This window comes from Haemaphysalis longicornis, unplaced genomic scaffold (genome assembly GCF_048455015.1).
Source record: "Haemaphysalis longicornis isolate Haplotype H1 unplaced genomic scaffold, Haemaphysalis longicornis Haplotype H1 scaffold_9, whole genome shotgun sequence".
Taxonomy (NCBI): Eukaryota; Metazoa; Arthropoda; class Arachnida; order Ixodida; family Ixodidae; genus Haemaphysalis; species Haemaphysalis longicornis.
The window spans coordinates 110292512-110312541 of NW_027526460.1; the positions used below are offsets into that span (position 1 = coordinate 110292512).

The 20030-nt window shown below is 49.7% G+C and overlaps 1 protein-coding gene and 1 long non-coding RNA gene across 3 annotated transcripts in view; one reads left to right on the forward strand and one right to left on the reverse strand.

Moving 5' to 3' along the window:
• The window catches only part of LOC144152971 (protein Wnt-5b-like), a 571698-nt gene that overhangs the window by 230015 nt on the left and 321653 nt on the right, over positions 1-20030 (forward strand). The gene's annotated exons all lie outside the window — the stretch shown is intronic.
• LOC144151716 (uncharacterized) lies at positions 16577-19429 on the reverse strand. The gene is made up of 2 exons (XR_013318948.1): positions 18461-19429; positions 16577-18027 (listed from the first exon to the last, which is right to left on the reverse strand). It is a non-coding gene; the product is annotated as an uncharacterized LOC144151716 (long non-coding RNA).

Here is a 20030-nt window from a genome sequence, read left to right on the forward strand (position 1 = left end):
CCTAACTAAATACATTTAGTTAGGGCAGTTCCATTTCAATAAAACAGTTCTAAGTCCAGTGGCCGTCTATGTCTGTGTCATCTTCCCTCTTTGTGCAGCGTTTATTACCATTGATTATCACTTCAGAAAACCTGAATCAGTTGGCCCACCTATACCTTAGTCAACAGGCTTTCCATTCGTCTATCGTCCGGCATAAAAGTACGCCAGCTACGTGCGACGTATCCGGGTTACATAATCCCACGAAGCCAAGGACGACGCAGGTTCCTGGAGAAGCAAAGTTTATTGGAGCGAACTTGTGCCCCTCAATTAACTTGAAGAAAGCACAAACGTCCATGAAGCAGTCAGCAGCGTGACGTGCATAGATGAGCGTCGGCGAAACAAATGCGGCGGTGCTTCCCTTGCGAGCGTTAGTTTTTCGGCGTTAATCCTTCTAGAACTATCGAATCAGATCTAGAACATTGGCGATCAAAGTCGAACATTCTATCCCGTGACAGCAGGCTGATACAGCCTTCCCATAAAATGAGATAGCCTGCACGGCATACAACATAAAAAGAATGAAACGCGCGCTTCACTTCTAAATTTGATATGACAGACAGCTGGGCACGGCCAGACGCTGGCAAGAAAATACACAAGTAAACAAAGCATTGATTGATTGATTGATTGATTGATTGATTGATTGATTGATTGATTGATTGATTGATTGATTGATTGATTGATTGATTGATTGATTGATTGATTGATTGATTGATTGATTGATTGATTGATTGATTGATTGATTGATTGATTGATTGATTGATTGATTGATTGATTGATTGATTGATTGATTGATTGATTGATTGATTGATTGATTGATTGATTGATTGATTGATTGTATGGTTCAACGAGCCGACGCTACACAGGCGATGAGACGCGCCGTAGAGGATGAGTCCGGATGAATTTTGACCACCTGAGGATCTTTAACGTGCGCCGGAATCTCGAACGCACGGGCGTTTTCGCTTTTCGCCTCCCACAGAAAAGCGGCCAATGCGGCAGGGAATCGAACTAGCGTCCTTGGGCTCAGAAGCACAACGCCATAGCCACGGAGCCACCGCGGCGGGTAAGTAAACAAAGTAGAATGTATAGTTCACGGCAATATCATCTTAGGAAAAGAAGAGTACGAGCAGGCTTTCCGCGCGTCTGGAAGGTGTTTATCCTATGATGTGGCTGGGCTCCAAAACAGGGGCCATGCGGGGGCAAACATTCGCTCTGCAAGGCAGGGCCCCAGGAGTGCCAGGCAGGCCTTGTTCCTTCGTATGTTTGTGCAACTTTGTGGGAAGGGAGCTGCTGTGTGGGGAGGATGGAGGCCAGAGGAGGGGGCATTTCAGACCGGTAGTCGGACCGAAGAAAGCACTCGCTCCATCCAAGGGCGGCCCGCACGGCTGACGCATCGAGGCGAAAATGAGCGGCGCCCATCCAACACCCCATATTAAACAGGCCTTACAGGAGTCATCCACGCCCTCATATAGTCATCTCAAGGCGTCAGCCCTAAAGGTAGCGGTGCTAACAGCATCACCTTTTGAACTTGTTACATCGAAATCGTGTTTGTGGATCTCAGGTCTCACACCCATACAGTTCGCCCCATTTTTAGCCTGGCACGTGACTGTTATCCACGTTATGGCGGAGGCCAGCGCAGTATCTCCTCCGTGGGGTGGACTATCTTCCAGACGTGGGGTGGACGCGTCAACGCTTTTGCACTGGCGATGCAATATTCGCGCGAGGAGAGCACCGTTCGTGAATGAAGAGCGGTGACGTGAGGCGCTAAAGTTTTTGTAGTGTTCTAATGACCCGTTTGCCCGCATGGAGCTTGCTAAACTTGTATGGAGGCGAGAAGCGTGTAGTTGTTATGCTGGTAGGCGAATTCACTGCGGTCCGTTTTCCGGAACTGGGGACATTGGAAAGGCACCCGACGCGCATGCGTAATGGCATCCACGGGGACAGGGAATAATCGATTATCCGTCAGAAGGCTCGCAGTGTCCCAACACCCGTATAGCTATCCAAAGCTGTTATCTCGTCGTACTAAACACCAGCGACAGGAATTCAAACCGACTCAGTAGGGGTTTGGAGGCCTACTGAGAGTGCCCGACGGCATAGGTGTACCAGTAGATGACGTGCTCGAATGTTGCTGCAGGACGCACAATGGCAGGTAAGACAGTACCGCGGTTGCACAAAAGAAACTAGACATAAAAGCAGAATTAATGTGTCTATGCGGGTTAGCTGGGGCTTCATCGTGGGAATCTCGGTTAAGCGTCAAAAACAGCTCGAGGAACGTATAAAAACTTAACACAGGAAAAATTTATTCCTACCTCGAGTTGTGCTCGTGAGAACTTCGTTTGAAATTGTCACAAGAAAATTCATGGCGCACGAATGAACAGAACAGGCGCGAGCAAGGAGTCGACTGTATATTTTCCCGTGAACGTTAAACTAATGCACACTGGCAAAAAGGAGAGAGAGCGGAAAGTTCATAAGTTCATTCAGTTACGACATATTCGTAGAACATGACATCGTTATTAAAAGGGTTATCGCTAAATTCTTTTTGCAACGCTCAGCGAAATTAGGAGCGGCGTTGATTAACGCGGAAAACTGGGCATGTTGGTACATAATCTTGGCAAAACAGCGCAAAAACAAAGACAGAGAGCGCACTCCAAGTGTATCTCACTCTCTCTCCCTGTCTTTTTCTTTTTTTCGTTGTTTTGCCTAGGAACGGGGTTTCTTATTTTGTTTTCCCAGTTGTCTCAAGGTTGTAGTAAATGTTGGCCGGGCGAAAACAAGACAACAAACGATGAACACAAACACGCGGTTCCTTTGAGTTGCTCGCTTGTTCCTTTCTCCTTCGCCGACGCCACCGTCCGCACGGCACGTGACACTGCATGTACGTTGGTTTAGCTTCTCGAGGCCGGAGGCGGGTAGGATTCTCTAAGCGTATGCATGCATTCTCTAGCGTGCATGATTTCTTTAATCGTCCTCTAAGCGTAGGCATGCTTATTACACATACGTTCCGACTGGCAGCCGCTACCTCAGGTATCGAAACAGGCCTACGAGCTTTCTTGTCTTTCCTCAAACAGTTCACCAGCTAAGCTAGCCTTTCGCGAGACGTTTCCACTCCTTGCATTGCGATCGAATGAATAGGCGCAATCAAGCGCTACGCCATCCTGTGATTCAGCCCAGGTAGGGGTTGCATAGTCCGGATGCCGCAACGACGGAGAGAATACGGCGGAGGAACGCAACACCCTCCTTAATAAAATAAGGCCTGCTTGTCATTCTCCCGCCCCCAACATGGCGTAAACTATTTGGCCCAGTCCCGCGTTGGGCGGCTTTTTTTTTAGACTTGGCCAGCGCAAAGGAGCGACAGCCTCTAATTCACCTACATCACAATGCTGACTGCATTCCAGGCATTTCCGAGTACGTATAGGGTGTTGGCGGAGCGCCCCGCAGCAGCAGGGACCGGAAACACCTGTCAGAGAAAGCTGCCACGGGACGGAGTGGTGGAAGGCCCGCGTGGGGGACTCCTTGCCTCTCCTTTCTTGCTCTGCGTCCTCGCTGTCTGCGAGACAGGCGGGGCGAGTTTCGCCTGCGAGCCCTGAAGCTACGACCTGGCCAGGTATAGCAACACCACCACGATTAGAAGACCGCCAATAAAAAGGGAGGTTCAAAAATATTCCTAATTTTTGCGTCCGCGTTGTGACGTTAGAGAGTGGTGCATATATATATTGTTAAATTGCGCCCGGAATCACCGGGTTAACCTGCTTTCTGCGATGACTCAACATGAAGGCTTCATCGCTGGGAGGTGCTGCGTAAACGCGCGCCTTGAAATCGAAACCGCCGGCGACCGTGACGTGCCACGCTGCCCGCCCACAGAAGCAAGTTGGAATCGACACAAACTCCTGTGGCATACCGCGGGATGCATGCCAGGCTGCGAATCAAAGGAACCGAAGGTTGGACAGCGAGAAATAGGACACGCGGGTGCACTAGTGTAGCGTGGAGAAAGGAGGAAAAAAAAGAGATGGAAGAAGTAAAATAAACTCCGGAGCTTCACGAATGTGAGCGACGGCATAAGGTATACCATATCTGTGATTTATAAGCAAAACAGACAGCAGGAAACGTAACCCTCGAGAACAGACATTTTCTTGCCTTTACAATGCGCACGCACCACGATATCTCGCGCTCAAGTCAATACACGATAAAAAAAACACAAAAAACGGAGCTTCAGTTGATGAATTATGAGCAAATGCAGCTAATTCTATACTGAAAAGTAAGACGGTAGTGGGGTAAACTAGAGCGTTAGACGAGGTGGTGTATTATTGCGTAGAGAAGGTAGCGCTGTGAGGTTCGACCACATAGTATAAAATGAATAATAGGCGAAGGAAGGAGACGCTACCGCGAGACTTCCAACCACTGGTCGTTGATGTCACAGAACCCTCGCGAAACGGTCCTTGTAATCCTACTTGAAAGCGCCCCCTCCCACTCGCGATTGTTGGAAACCCCTACAGCGCATGCGTACAGCAGGAGTAGCGCCAGGCCTTCGTGACTGCAACTTATAGTAGTCCCCGTTGCCCTTGTGTCGCCGTCCAACTTTCGGTTTAGTTAAGCTGATAACTCTATCTACACAGTGGCAAGTGTTATCACGCTCATGGCAACGATGATTCATTTGCTTGCAACAGCGATGGCGCGTGTTGGAGAAGCGTGTATTTGTGTTTAAATACCCGTTGGCCAGACAGAAAGTGCTAAATATCTTTGGTTTTTGTTGCGATTGAAAAGGGAGAAGGAGGGGGCCGAGGAAAGGACGATCCCTTCCCTCCACGGACGCGAGAACTGAACTATACCACTGCTAAGTTTACAGTGCGTGCCAGCCCGTACGTTCTCTTAGCCATGCCTTAAGTACTGACCCTTCAAAACATTACCCTGAATACGCTTCATCATCATCCAAGCGGCGCCCATCTTTGACGAAGAGTGAAAAAAGAGAAGAAACACGAGTGGGGGAGACACTTTATTAAAGCGAGAGGCCATGAGGCCCTGGGCAGGGAGTGAAGATGAGGGAGAAAGGAGGATTTCACTGTTCACAGGGTTCCAGTCTTGAGTCCTGCTCACAAAATTCACATTTAGGTCAGTCAGTGGCGCCCAAATGCACAGTCCTCACTGTAGACATTGCGGTTAACACTACACGACACGTTTTCCGGCACTGTTCTCGAAAAAAAAACACGATGTGCTCAACATTAAATAATCAATACCCCGCTGGTTAAAAAAAAAGTTGCGTGGACTGGCGGCGTTTCGGCGCTCGCACATGCCACAGTACTGTTTCGGAATGCTCGTGCATTATATATCTCGGCAAACAACCACGTTTATACCGATTGCTCTTCGGCCACACTCTACCTGGCAACCGTGTTGCATGGACAACGTTAGCATCACCGATGTCCTTAACGATCGTTGTCTCCCTTTCGATGAAAAGGGCATGCTTGTGGTTTACAATGCATATGAAAAGTAGACAGCCTGCTTCATGACCGAAATGTCAATTTACTTTCAACGAGGCGGCAACGAACTTCCAAGAGCACGTTTCATTTACACACCTTCCCACCTCCTCTTGAAAGACATTTATCAGAGCCAGCAATGCACAAAACTTCTGCTTGCATTTAATTGATCACGATGTTTAATACGCCGACGCTACACAGGCGATGAGGCGCGCCTTAGTGGAGGACTCCGGATTAATTTTGACCTAGTGCGGTTCCTTAACGTGCGCCGAAATCTCGAACATACGGGATTGAAGGGGCGAAGCAACTTAGGGGCTCGGGCTGTCGGCGTCTCCTTTCGTCGTCGTCTCATGTCGTCATGGTAAATCAAGTTGTCAAACGATGGTCAGAAAACAAATGTATAATGAATAAAACGGGTCCAAAATAAACTGACATGACTTTAACGAATCTAAAATAAAGGAATAGTCAGGATTTAATTGCATTAATAACAGAAATATGTTAAATTTTGTCTCGAAATTGGTTTCAAACGCCAGGTTATCTCCTGTAAAGCCTACTGCTTAGCATGCTCCCGCGTGTGACATGAAGACAACTTACGGCCAGTCTGTCTCTCATTTAATTGCTAAAACCCGAGTCGACGTAACAGAGGGCGCCACCACCTCAGGGAGCGCGCAATTGCTCCTCCCACCGGTGCTTCTCCGGCCTTTAATCAGCGCGCGCCGCGTGGTAAGAGAGAGACTTAGTCTTTGAATACACTTATTCATTGCATGCTTTGCCCCTCCCCAGGTTTCACGTTAGTGGAGATGGCCCGGGTTTATTTATTTCTTTTTTTTCGCTTTTCGCCTCCATCAGGAAAGCGGCCGCGAACCGAACCCACGTGCCCACGTCCCTGGTCTCAGAGCGCAACGCCTTAGCCCTTTGAGCCGCCGCGGAGGATCCACTCCTGCTTGCATAATAATGTCCATCTCGGAGCAGCAGTCGCAATTATTATATTCAGACATCGCCTGTACATCCACGTTTGATAGAACCAAAATAAGCATTCCCAGGAATGGAACAGCAATGGCCAGGCCATTCCGTTCCTCCTAACGCAGGAACTGTAACGGTTCGACTAATCACAGACTCATAAGCGTACCGCGCATGCGCCCAGGCATGTTGTGTCCAGGCATGCACCTCAAAAAGGAGCTCGCACTTGAATGCGCGTGCCGCTCTCGAATATTCGCCAGGCCAGACGGCGCGCAGGTCCGCGCTCGCGCAGGAGTGGGGGAGCGCGGAGAGGCATTCTTTTCCAGCCCAGCGGGCAGGTTCATCGCGGGGGCAAGCCAAAGCCAAGCCAAGCGCATGAGCGCGGGCTGCCTCGCGCATCGAGGAATGCCCGCCATCCGAAAACGGGGGCTGCCGCGGCGGGGTGGGGGAAATGCGCCGCCGGTCAAAACAACGCCGCCAAACCGCCACCCCCCCAGGTTCACCGGAACAACCAACGCCCTCCCCGCCGCTTTTTCATTCTCTTTTGTTTCTCTTTTCGCCGCTGCCTGTGCCCCTGTTTCTCCCCTCAGTCGCCCGAGGCGATCGGGGACCAGCGGGGATGCGCGCCGGGGCCGGGAGGGAGTCAGATACGGCGGTGCGTTGCGCCATTGCCGCCAGCCCAAGCCGCGAGGCCAGGCTCTACTGTCGGAGGATGCATGCGGGCTGGTCACTCCGTGCAGCAGGGGCTGCGATGATTGGCGTTTCCAGCCAGCGATAGGCGTTGGCGGGCTGTCTTTGAGCCTTATTCCTGTCTTCTAACCTGCATGCTGCGTAAAAGTTATATATGTTACATTAGTGCTGTGTTGTTGTTGGGGCAAGGCGTTTTGCCCCACTGTGGTTTCATTTGTGCTGTTCCATGTCGCGGTTCTTGTGCTAAGGCAAGTATTTCGAAGTTTTTGTAACATGTTATAGGTAGCATCCTGTCCATGCGTGTTTGTATTCTTGCTCTGTATTGCCCTCACGGCATGGGCCAGCATCTTGGCCTGCAGTATGAGTAGATGAAATGAAGTAGAATTGACTATGCTCTCCTCAGCACGAATTTCTCCGAGTATGTGTGCGTCCCCTGGCGATATACGCAGGTTTATACAACCAAAATAAGAACCAGACCACTCAGCCGTTAATGTTGTTTTATTGCTGAATCTGGATGCTCCACTCACGAAAAAAAAAAAAAAAAGAACTTTGAGAAAACTTTGAAGTGACAACTGTCGGGTAAATGCGTAAGCCGTCCTGCTATACCACCGGCCAAATTATAGTTCGGGCGAAGACATTTTCCTAGGGCAATATAATCAGTCTGATATCAAGGTGTGAAGGCTCTGTTATTTTCCATTAAATACCTCCATATGACCCTACGTATCCGAGTGGAACGCCACACATCGAGCTCCTTTAAGTTCGCCTTTACTGCTATGCACAAATGCATTGCTGAGAAGACATTCGTCAAACGTAGTACAAGGACTCTGATATCAATGTGTGAAGGCCCTCGTGCCTTTTATTGAACACCCGCAGAAGAACTCGTATACTCCCCCCCCCCCCCCCTTCTCCCTCTCTCTAGGGGCGCTTTACACAGAGCCTCTTCTAAGTCGGTTTCACTGCTCTGCGAAAGTGCACTGCAGGGAAGAAGTTTTTCAGAGGAAATATAAGCATGTTGAAATGTTACAGCGCAAACAGACGAAGGACAGAGAAAAATGCACTGGACTGTCGTTGACTCGCAACTGGCATTTTATTGATAGGGAGCGCAAATAGATAACCTGCGCGTACAATCTGGGGTGGTGGAAACGCAAACAAAACCTAAGCATAAGATAAAACCTGGAGGTTATATATCTATAGGTTATATATTCGTGATCCTTTTCACTAGAATAATATATGCGGGTCAGCGACCGCCTAGTGCATTCTTCTCTGTTCTTCGCATGTTTGCACTGTAACACCCAACAACTCGCCCAAACAACCATTTTGTTGACATATAAGAAGTCTGGTATCAGTCAGGACTTTTATTAAGGCACTGTTTACCTCTAAAAACGCTACGCACGGATGTCACCCGTTTCCTTAAATTTAGGGTGCACTGTCAGAAGATATGGGGAGTCGACTCAAGAGAGCCAACAAACCCCACCGAATCTACAGGGCACAGGTGACAAAGGGGGTGGCCGTCTGATGTGCGGCTTTCGCCGACTAGAGCGGCAAGAATGAGCAAGAGCCTTGAACGAACAAACAACACAAAGACTTATATTTAGACAGGCAAGTTACATACACAAGCACGAGGTAACAGATCGATAATGACAGACAACGCAGTTGGAATTCTAATACAAGAAACAGTTCAATTAGACAAATTGATACAAACAGTAGCGTTAACAAATGAATATTACAAATCGGAGCAGTTAACTAAAAAGAAACGAACAGTTCGATGCATATGAGAGACAGAGTCCCAGCATATTCACCGACCGGGCCGGACGATGCACCGCTGTCGGAGGCGAGTCGGCTACCTGGGAAGCGTAGCTTCGCTGTAGGCCAGGCCGTCCGAGACGATCACGGTCATTCAAGGCCCGGGAGCACGTTGGAGTCCTCCAGGGCGCGGGTCGCCGATGGTGTGATGTACAAACTGGCAGGTGCAGTTGTCAATCACGACGTCCAAACGTAGCTGGTGGGTTTAGGTGTGGCTTCTCTTTTTATAGCCGTGCCGGCGCGGAGGGGGAGAGCACAACACACAGCGCGCCCGCCGCCGTCAGCGAATAACTTCACTCTTCTCCCTTCTAGAATCATCGCCGCTCTTTAGCACTGGCAAGGCCACGCGCACCTCCTCGAAAGTACTGGAAGCTTCGACGAAACCCGAGCGGCGGAGGTTTTATTTTTATTGTTTTCTTGCCGGCGAGCCGGCGGGTGATCATGTTACCGTCTCTTCGTTCGAGAAACCTCCAGCCTTGTCTCGGGCGAATAGAACCGAGTGTAAAAAGAATTAGGCGCTGTACAATAAAATGGAATATTTATACGGTACTTTTAGACGTCGTACGCTCGAGTTTGTGACACAGCCCCCCAGTTTCAGAATATTATGCAATAATATTCACAAATCTCACAAAGTCGTGCGTTCGCGTCGTTCACACTTAGGGAACAAAAAGAGGCTGTGCCTACGAACACAAAATAAAGTACAGCCCAATGTTCTTCATAATAATAATGACAGGTACAGAATTCGCGTACAGAACAGCGGTTTGGCGCAGATTTTTCAACAAATACACTTCCTAAGGACAACTCATAAGTTTAAGAACAATAAAGTGCTAGCATTAGAACTAAACCAGTGCCCATAATAATTGTCTGGCCAGTAGTCATTACAAGTGCGAAACTCGTGAAAATACAGCGTGCGCTCCAGTGCGAAGGTCTCGTAGGCTCAAATACAATGAGTAAACGTCAGTACTCAGAAATACATACAATGCACTGGTACAATGAAACTCATAAGAAACATAACTAATATGTTGTTCACAAACAATAACATGCAACCGCAACGTTCACGAATGTCACCACTAGTAACGCCAACAATACACGGCATGTGAACTGTAGAACAGTGAAAGTAAAATTTACGCAGAACGCAACTAGTACGTGAATATACACTGTACAGCCAGAGTGACAAAATAAGTACAAGCTTCGCGTACAGTACGACAGAGAAACAATGAATACAACGTTCAAGTATACAGTACTCGACGTTTAAATACAACTCTGTCTTACACAATTCCACTCATATCCCACGTGCATACCTAAATTTGAATTCTTCATGCTTAGCCCGTGTCTATCGGGCGCTGGCGTAACTGCGCCTGTGGAATTCTTCTCTGCGGAGAAGTTCTTTTCCAAATGTCGCACGGAGCGACAAACTCTTTCGTGACCGCCGTGATACCGGTCCCGCGAAAATGTTTCACTCCCTGGGCCTTCACCTGGTGAACGACCGAGTGGCTAATAACGGCTTGGCGCTTCTTCCCACCTGTCCATCGGGACAAATGGCAGTAGAGATGTTTTCTCGTACTCTTGAGCCCAAACCTGCACTCTTTGTTTCGGCAGCCCAGCTGTTTGCCGAGTTTCTGAAGGCCTGCTTTCAAACGTTTGTTCTTTCGACGACCTTCGGCACTTATTTTCCTTCTGTGCGGCTCCATCGCAGGGGCCGCAGACTTTGGGCGCCGGAAATGTGCTGGCTTCGCTTTCGCCGGTGCTCGCGTTACGACGAGCACGGCTTCGCCTCGATCCGAGGCATCGAATCGGGGTTCTTTCGAAACATTGGGTGGTTTCTCTCCCACCGCTAAAGTCACGGGATCGTCGCCGACGCTTATGTACGGCGCGTTCCCTCCGCGGAGTGCGGCTCCGCTTCGCACGGGGGTTTCAAACTTGACCTTAGAGTCAGTCTCTTTGCTCCTCGAGCTGTCAGTTACGCACGCGGCGCTAGTCTGCCCAGAGAGTTCGCAGTCTCGAACTGGGTCTTCTTGCACAATGAGCGTGCAATTACCCGTGTCTTTCGGAAAGACAACGGTTTCCTCGGGCATTCTCCCCGCAATATCGGGTACCCCTTCGTCTAGAGGGTTCGGCCCCGACATCGTGATGGCATCCACAACCGGGATGTTATCTCCATCCTCAAGCTCCGCATCACCTGTAGGATCATTGTCCTTCCAGGTCTGAAGTGGTGCGCTTTCGCACAATTCTGGAGGTATTTCCTCCCTGATTGCGGATACTTCCGCCTCTTCGCCTCCGGAGCTATCCTGGCGTTCCTTTATCGTCTCAGGGTTAACACTTAGGCCACTATACCCTTCGCTCGCATTTTCCTCATCTTTCGAATTTTTATCATTGAGTTCATCTTTCCGATGGAACTCATTTCGCACAATCTCTGTGCTCTTATTCATGTCTTGAGACACGGCAGCCACAGCTGCCTCTATAGCCGACTTATCGGGGTGTGGCTCCTCAATAAGTGGCTCTTCCACCTCCACGGGTGGCGGTTCTTCTGGGGCAGTTAAAGTTATCGGGTCGTCGGCATCTCTGACTCCATCGATGTTGCCGAGGATGAGGTCATACATGGACCTCTCCATGCAAAGGGCGGTTACGCTTCCCGTGTAGTAGGGAGTCTCCACCTCGATCTGAGCTACCGGCAACTCTCGCATTGAGCCATCCATGAAGAACACTGGGTTTGTTTCCCCAGTGAACTCCTGTTCTCGGACTAAGTCCGTTCGCACAATAACTGTGCTGGTGCCGGTGGAGCGCAAAACGGTAATGGTTTTGCCTGACAATTTTCCCTCAGCCACCGGCACTGTCTTCGACCCGACTGCCGTAATGGCACCGACGACGTGAATTTTCGTGCCCCTTTTTCGCTCCTCAGAGCCATCAGTAACATCGTACTGTCTGGATGCCTTAGGAGGTGCGCATTTGCGCAAATCTTGGCGCCTTTCATCGTTGCTGCTCCTGCATGTCGCAGCCTGATGTCCAGCCCGCCCGCACTTAAAACATCTGGAAGCACTACTTCTCTTAAAGCTGCTCCAGCAGTCCTTGGCAATGTGCCCAAACTTGTTACAAGCGTAACATTTCAGCGGGGGTTTTTGGCTGGTCCTCCTTCGGTCCACTGCCGCGTTTCCGAAATTTACCTTAACCTTTTCAAGGTTGGTACTGAGACACAGGCGCCTATTCTCTCCTCTCATGCTCCGATCCTCTGATGAGCAGTCGAGCTTCAAACGTTGAGCATCAACATTTGCTCCTGTTAGCTCCTCTTTTCTTGCTTTCTCCTCTCGCTCCAACCGAAGTTGTCTCTGAAATTCTTTCTCTCTTTTCCTCTCAGCTTCTGTTCGTGCTGCCTGTCTTGCTCTCTTAACTTTCTCGTTTTCTTCTTTTGCTTTCTGAGCTACCCACTTCCGCAGTTCGGCCCCTGAGAGGCCCAGCTTACAGCGCAATGCTACAATTTTCTCTGAATCCATGATTGTATATGTATCGCGATCTAGCCACAATACTCTAGCCTCTAGCTAGGTATGTCTACGCAGAGAAAGTTAGCGAGAGCACCCGCTTATAAAGGCAGTAGCAACCTATGCGAAAAAAGTTCCAGGCTCTTTCTCCTCCCTACCACTCGCATCAGACGTCCTGCCGTGGACGCCAGAAATTGTCACCCGTTTCCTTAAATTTAGGGTGCACTGTCAGAAGATATGGGGAGTCGACTCAAGAGAGCCAACAAACCCCACCGAATCTACAGGGCACAGGTGACAAAGGGGGTGGCCGTCTGATGTGCGGCTTTTGCCGACTAGAGCGGCAAGAATGAGCAAGAGCCTTGAACGAACAAACAACACAAAGACTTATATTTAGACAGGCAAGTTACATACACAAGCACGAGGTAACAGATCGATAATGACAGACAACGCAGTTGGAATTCTAATACAAGAAACAGTTCAATTAGACAAATTGATACAAACAGTAGCGTTAACAAATGAATATTACAAATCGGAGCAGTTAACTAAAAAGAAACGAACAGTTCGATGCATATGAGAGACAGAGTCCCAGCATATTCACCGACCGGGCCGGACGATGCACCGCTGTCGGAGGCGAGTCGGCTACCTGGGAAGCGTAGCTTCGCTGTAGGCCAGGCCGTCCGAGACGATCACTGTCATTCAAGGCCCGGGAGCACGTTGGAGTCCTCCAGGGCGCGGGTCGCCGATGGTGTGATGTACAAACTGGCAGGTGCAGTTGTCAATCACGACGTCCAAACGTAGCTGGTGGGTTTAGGTGTGGCTTCTCTTTTTATAGCCGTGCCGGCGCGGAGGGGGAGAGCACAACACACAGCGCGCCCGCCGCCGTCAGCGAATAACTTCACTCTTCTCCCTTCTAGAATCATCGCCGCTCTTTAGCACTGGCAAGGCCACGCGCACCTCCTCGAAAGTACTGGAAGCTTCGACGAAACCCGAGCGGCGGAGGTTTTATTTTTATTGTTTTCTTGCCGGCGAGCCGGCGGGTGATCATGTTACCGTCTCTTCGTTCGAGAAACATCCAGCCTTGTCTCGGGCGAATAGAACCGAGTGTAAAAAGAATTAGGCGCTGTACAATAAAATGGAATATTTATACGGTACTTTTAGACGTCGTACGCTCGAGTTTGTGACAACGGAGCCCCTTTAAAGTCGGCATGTGCTAACTCCTGCATGCGCTGCAGTGAAAAGCACCTGAGGGAGCTATCCTGCACGGACGTAAAAACTGCGATGATCCCTTAAAGCTGTGTCTGGCCATAAATGTGCTATCAGAGTCTAAAAGTGAAACTTCCGCGGGAACGTCTCTTTAGTTGCGCGAAACCGTTTTAAGAATCTGTACCGTAGTCGGCATTGCTAACATGGGAACATCGATTTTCAGAAGTCCCGCGCTGCAGTGCGGTCTTACAGCCCTTCGTACATAATGGTACGTATTTTAGTTTTTGTTATGGCATAGTCGGAGCTAAAAAAGCACTGGTCATCCATGTACAGAATGCCCAAGCCGCAATTGTACGGTGCCACAAACCGAGAGAAGAATGCACACAGCAGTGCTACGACAAACCGGTGGTACAGGGACGGCAGGTGTTAATCGGCGAGCTACGCTCAAGCCGCTCGGCATTTTTAGGACGAGCGCGCTGCTATCGGCGAGATCCTGTGGAGCCCGCTCAGAGTGCCATATGCCCAAGCGGCTCGATAAGAAGCGGAAGGTGAGTGACACTTCAGAGGGCGATGACAGCGGCTGAGTGCTACATTTCCGGTTGAGCGGCAGGCTTGCTTTCGGTCGGCGCTCATTTCAAAGCGCTTTTTCTTTGCGGTATAACCAAATAGCTATCCAAATTTCGCCGCTGATATCCTAAGCTAACCTAACCTAGCCTACTGTAGGAAGACAAAAAGCTACAGTGGTGACTTGTTTTGTCGTGGCCGGCTGGTTATTCCAAGGGCGCTTTTCACTTACATGCTCCATCTACTAGCTACAACAAAGGTGGGAGGGCGGCGTCTCTTCTTGGCACTGTTTTTGTTTGCATTTGAGGCTACTGGTGGAAGTATTACCGCGATGAATTGCGAAACCGCTTATTTCTCTAACGCGAAACTTACCAATGTACGGAAGCTAGAAAAGAACCGAAGCAGAGTCGTTTTCTTATTCTTTCTCCTCGTTATTTCTGGCTAGCGCAGCAAGAAGGACGCCTTCGAGCATCGAAGGAGGAGCCTCTCGACCAACGCCGGGAGAAAGCGCGTTAGAGAAATGAGATACGAACGGTAATTATACTTGCCGCAAAGGAGAAGCGAATACCCGCTCTAATGACAAGGCGGCGCGGGTTACAGATCCCAGAAGACGGGACTACCGTTTAACCCGAAGGTATCAGCGGTAACTCGGCAGGACTGGCTTGGACGGACCCTTTGCTGGCCTCCGCAGAAACGCCGACAGCAGCGGAAGCCCTCAACGAAGCCGTAGGCAGCAAGCACCCCCCGCGATTCCTGCGCTGGGAGCTCGCGGCAGATGAATGAGCGAACGTGAGGCGAACGAACGAATAAGCCCAGCGGGGAGCGGGGTTCCGGAAAAGAGAGACAGAAGGGCGAAAAGAAAGAGGAGAGTTAAGCCGGTGCGAGCAGGAAGCCGGCGGCGTCAGAAGAGAAAGAAAGCGGGTCGCTCTCTATCGCTCCCTTCCTCCGGCGCCCTTTATTCTCCTCGCTGTTTTGTTTCATGCCCGTCTCTTCGGCTGGCTCGCGAAGTCTCCTTCTCTTTCCACTGGTTGGCTGTTGTTGGACAGCTCTCCCTCCCTCCGGCGTTTCGCGTCTGCAGACGACCGAAAAGCCCGGCCCGGGAGCGCGCCGTTGCGCCGGATGGCGGGGTTCTCCAGTGACCAGAGGAAACGGAGCGTCATCCGCCGGGGTCTTTGCAAGTGCGAAGCGGTCCACACATGACGAGCACGGGCGGGAGACACGCGATAAAGGAAGGGAAGATTGCAAAGTGCCGGGCTGGTTTCGGAGGCGCCTACTGTACTTAGCGAGCTGCCGCGCGCGGTTTGAGTGCCCCTACCTGCGATAAGTGCCGCCAGCAGGGGGTCAACGCCGCTGCCATCTTTACCGAGTGCCAACGACGCCGCTCAGACGGTGAACATTGCGAACTCAGAGTCAAATGCTTTGAATGGAAGTTTTGAGTGCAACCTTCTCGTGTAGCAAGCAGCTGGCAGGTGTTGTGAACGTTGATGCGGTTGGACGTAGTGTACGTAATTAAAGGCTTGGAGCCGTAAATTCAGTTGGAGCTGTAGACTGGCCATTCGGCGCTAGGGTCAACTCTTGCTGCCGTTGTTGGCCTATGGCAACCTCTGCAGAGTCACAGGCTCGGCGACCACATGGTGGACTTAAATTGCAGGGTACATAGGCATAAACATTTCTGTGGCTTGCATTTATCGAGAACAGCCAAACGAAGCAGTTCGGCAAGCATTGCTAATTGAATCGTAAAGCAGGTGTTCTGATGTGTGAAGTAGCTTTTTGTTGTAATGCTAAAAGCACTACTGGGCCACTTAACTGCGGATTTCAGTGTGGTGTGCCGCTACGTCCACATTTCCGCCCGGGTGGAGCATCGGGATCAGGAATCCGCTCTCACAAACGCGACTCCTGCTAGCGCGGAGCGGTACACTCGGTTACAACTTAAGAACGGCACCACCTCATGTAGCATATCACTCCGCCAAAGCGCCGGACACGTGACGTCAGTGCGCGCGCGTTTTGAAAGGGGTTTGCTATGAATGTGTGATATCGTCTGCCTTGTCTCACGCAGTTTGTCGTCACTGGAGTCGTTTATAAGCATATTAAGTCCAAAAAATCACGGGAACGGCTCACGCAATGTTCGAAATATTGCCAGTAACGCCCTACTTGCGCCGCGCGGAGAAACATCCGGCTACGGTGATAAGTAGAGACCGGAAGTTTAGGCACTAAAAAAACGGGTTTTAGGCGCCTATTGAAGGCGCTCAAAATTGAAATTTAGGCATATATAGGCACTAAGTACTACCATATAGGCATATATAGGCTCGAATAATATTTACTCAGGCGGCGTATTTCAGTGCAATTTTTCGGTTTAGAGTAAACACAGGCTACAAACATCGGTATTTTGAAAATGCAATTTTATTTTCTTCATAAAACACTCAAGGGTGACGATTTCAAGATATCTAGGGTGACGCAACACTGTGCGAAAGGCTGTGGAAGCAGTGGCAAACAAGCACCATCTCCAGGTTTTCGGGCTTGAAGTTGTGCCTTCTGTCAGTCAATATCGTCTTGTACGCAGAGAAAGAACGCTCCACATCCACTGAGGTTAGCGGAGCGTACTTGTACTTTGGCACGTTGGATGTTTTGATTCCATCTGGAATCGCGGTATGTCCGCCGCTCAAAACCTCAGACAGTTCCGTCAGCGTCGAAAATCCGGGATTTCTGTCCAACACAGACTTAAGCTTCTCTATAGCTCTGTCAGCAACCGGTCCCCTGGGAGCACTAGCGAACCTTTCCTGTGCGTCCAAAATCAGCTGAATATTTTCAGTCAGCGTTGTGCCCGAACTTTCAAGTTTCTGTATTGTTGTTGCCAAGAACGTGAAATGGGCACACAAATAGGCCAAGTCACATGCAAGTGTAACATCATGTAGAACCTTCTGGGCCCTTCTCACGGCGACACTCTCATCTTCAGCAAAGCTGCTTACAACAGCCTTGACACCGTTTAAGTGTTGGTTGTAGTATTCCACTGCCGTCAGCCAAGTTCCCCAGCGGGTAACAACAGGCTCCGGTGGAAGAGGTACACCCGGCAGCTGCTCCCTGAAAGCACGAACGCGGGAAGGAGCCTTGAGGAACACCGCCTTCCCTACAGCTATCAGTTCGTTGACCGAACTGAACGACTTTCGTAGCTCTTCACACACCCGATGAATCCCGTGAGCAAGACAAGTGACGTGCAATAGTTCTGGGTAAAAAACCTTGAGAAGTGCACCAGCCTTAAGCATATAAGCTGCTGCATCTGTGTAGAGCAGCAGTACTCGGTCGTCGTGGGCTCCGGAGGGGTACAGAAGCTTCAATGACGAGTTCACGAAGCGGGCGATGGTCTCTCCGCTAGTTTTTTCTAGCTCTTTTGAGCAAACCAGGAAGGGTGTTGTTTTCTCTTCTGCGTCAAGCTTTCCGACTACAAAGTGACCGAGTACTCGTCCGGTGACATCTGTCGTCTCGTCCACAGAAATCCAAATGTGGAATTCACCGATTTCTCTTCTAATTTCTTGTAGCGTCTTCTCGTACAGTGGTCGCAGGTACTCCTTGCGAAGAGTCGACTCTGATGGTACCTTTTGTTTGCAGTACTTTTGCAAGAAATTCTTGAAAGTCTTGTTTTCGATTTTCGCCCAAGGGATGTTAGCAGCGACTAATGCTTCGCACAGGTCAGCGCTGAATTCACTTTTTTTTCCTTGAGCAATACTTTCAGCCAGGAACGATTGTCTTGATGTCGACGGCTGGTTGCGCAGAGCATTGGCTTGATGCAGTGCTGTTCTTTCATGCTGCTGCAAGTGGAACTTTTTTTCACAGGGTACCTGCGCGAAGAAAACAGTAACGAAAACTAAGATATTGCGTAAGGCACGTGAAACGTTGCTAGTGTACTTTTGCTTTTAGTCATGTAGAGTTGTAAACCTGACAATAGCTCAAGGAATGGCGAAGTTGGCCAGCTGCGCAATAGCAGGTAACCGTTTTTAAAATCATGATGCTTATACAACAATCCGACCAACACTGTGCCGGAAATTTTCAATAAGGAAGCCAGTTCCCGAATTAGGTTGCAAACATTGCACAACAATGAATAGCAGTTACCGTAAAAAGTTCTTAAAACGCACATTATTGGCAAGTTCTGAGCATTCAGAATAAATTTAGCGTAAGCACTGTTGGAGGCGTCACGTTTACGGTTGGTCCAGTGTTCACGTCAAGTGCATGATATCGTTAATTAAGATCAAGTGGAAAGTATTGTATTCTCACCTGCTTTCCGCAGGGTTGGCAGAATACTGTTTCTCCGTCGACGGTGTAGCACTGCGATCCACTGGTCCATTGCCGGATAAGGACACTTTTCGGCGTCTTAATCTTCGGCATTCGTCGGCAGGCTTCGGACGGATTACGGAGAGAGCAGAAACGCCAACTACGCTGACGTGCTGGCTGTAGTGATAGGGTCAATAGGTTTTCTCTTAATCTTGCCACAAGCTAGCCTCGCGCTGCCTCTCTAGGGCACGCTCTAGCCTCGCCCGCGTGCAATCTGCGCTGCAATATTCTCGACACCAAACAAATCCGACCTTTTTTTTTTGGGGGGGGGGGGGGGGGGGGAGGGATTCGCGAGCAATTTGTAATTGTTTTGCATTGTTTAGAAAGGCTTTTCGAAATCCCGTCCGAGGTAAATAAGTGGGAAAGGGTTCAGATTTATTTGCAATTTTTTAAGCAGAAGGAAAGGCGTGAAAGTCAATGTTGCGCATCTTGCCGAGAGAGTAGCTGTGCTTTCCCGCAGTACCGTCCTGGCCTTGAGAGGTAGGGCTTCCATTGGCCGGCTCCCTCGCAGGCTGGCGCTTGCGCGCTATCGTTGGGGGCGCTAGCAGACGACGCGCCGACGGAACCCGCAAGAATCTTTTTATGCCGCTAGCATTCAATAAAAACCCTTAAAAATGCTAAATACAACGTTTTCAATTGCTCTCTTGTTTTCTTCCAAACAAGCCAGTGCGAACCCATTTCCAACGCCAGCGCGCCTCGTCATTTTCATTACTTCATACCCCCATTCACAAACATACTGTTTTCTATACTCGCTGCACGCCGACTGGTTGGGGGACAACGCGTACTCTTTATTTTCACCTTGCATGCCTTGCAGACTAAATTCGACGAGACCATTCCTCAAAACACGTGTTCTCCTGTCTGTGACAAAACAATTTATGCCACTGTTAGCACTGTATTATTGCGCGAACAATATATAGGGCATTTCGGGTATTATTTCCGTCGCTACGCGTCACTCTGTCAAACAGCCAGCGACATAAACCCAAAAACGGTAAAGTGAGATAGCGCTTAGAGATCGCCGGCTGCGTGAGTGACGAGAGCGACGGTGCTAAGAATACTTTAACAGGAGTGCGACTGAGCGGCAGCTGCCTCTGCAGACGTGCCCGTCAGTCACGGGGAGTCTCGGCGGGTCTCTGTGACTCCTGCCACTGATTGCCCGCGTTGTATAATTATCGAGCACGCAGCCAGTTTAGGGTGGCAAACGAGGAAGAAATGAAAAATACTGCGGCTAATGGCGATACTGGCAGACTACAAAAGGAAAGACAGGCAGCCAAAGCCGCTGCTAGAGCGAGAAAACGAGACCGCTGAGATTATTAGAACGCTAAGCATGGTTGGCATAGTGTAGGAAGAAGATGATGATATTTTTGTGGTTATACGCTTTACTGAGTGGGGTGAAAGAAACTCTGCGTGGCGGATGTCTGAAGAGAAAGGAATGAGCATCGGGCGAGGCCTCAAGTTAGCAATGGAGAGAGACAAGATGCTCATGCATTCCCATCAGTCCAACAATAGATTTCCT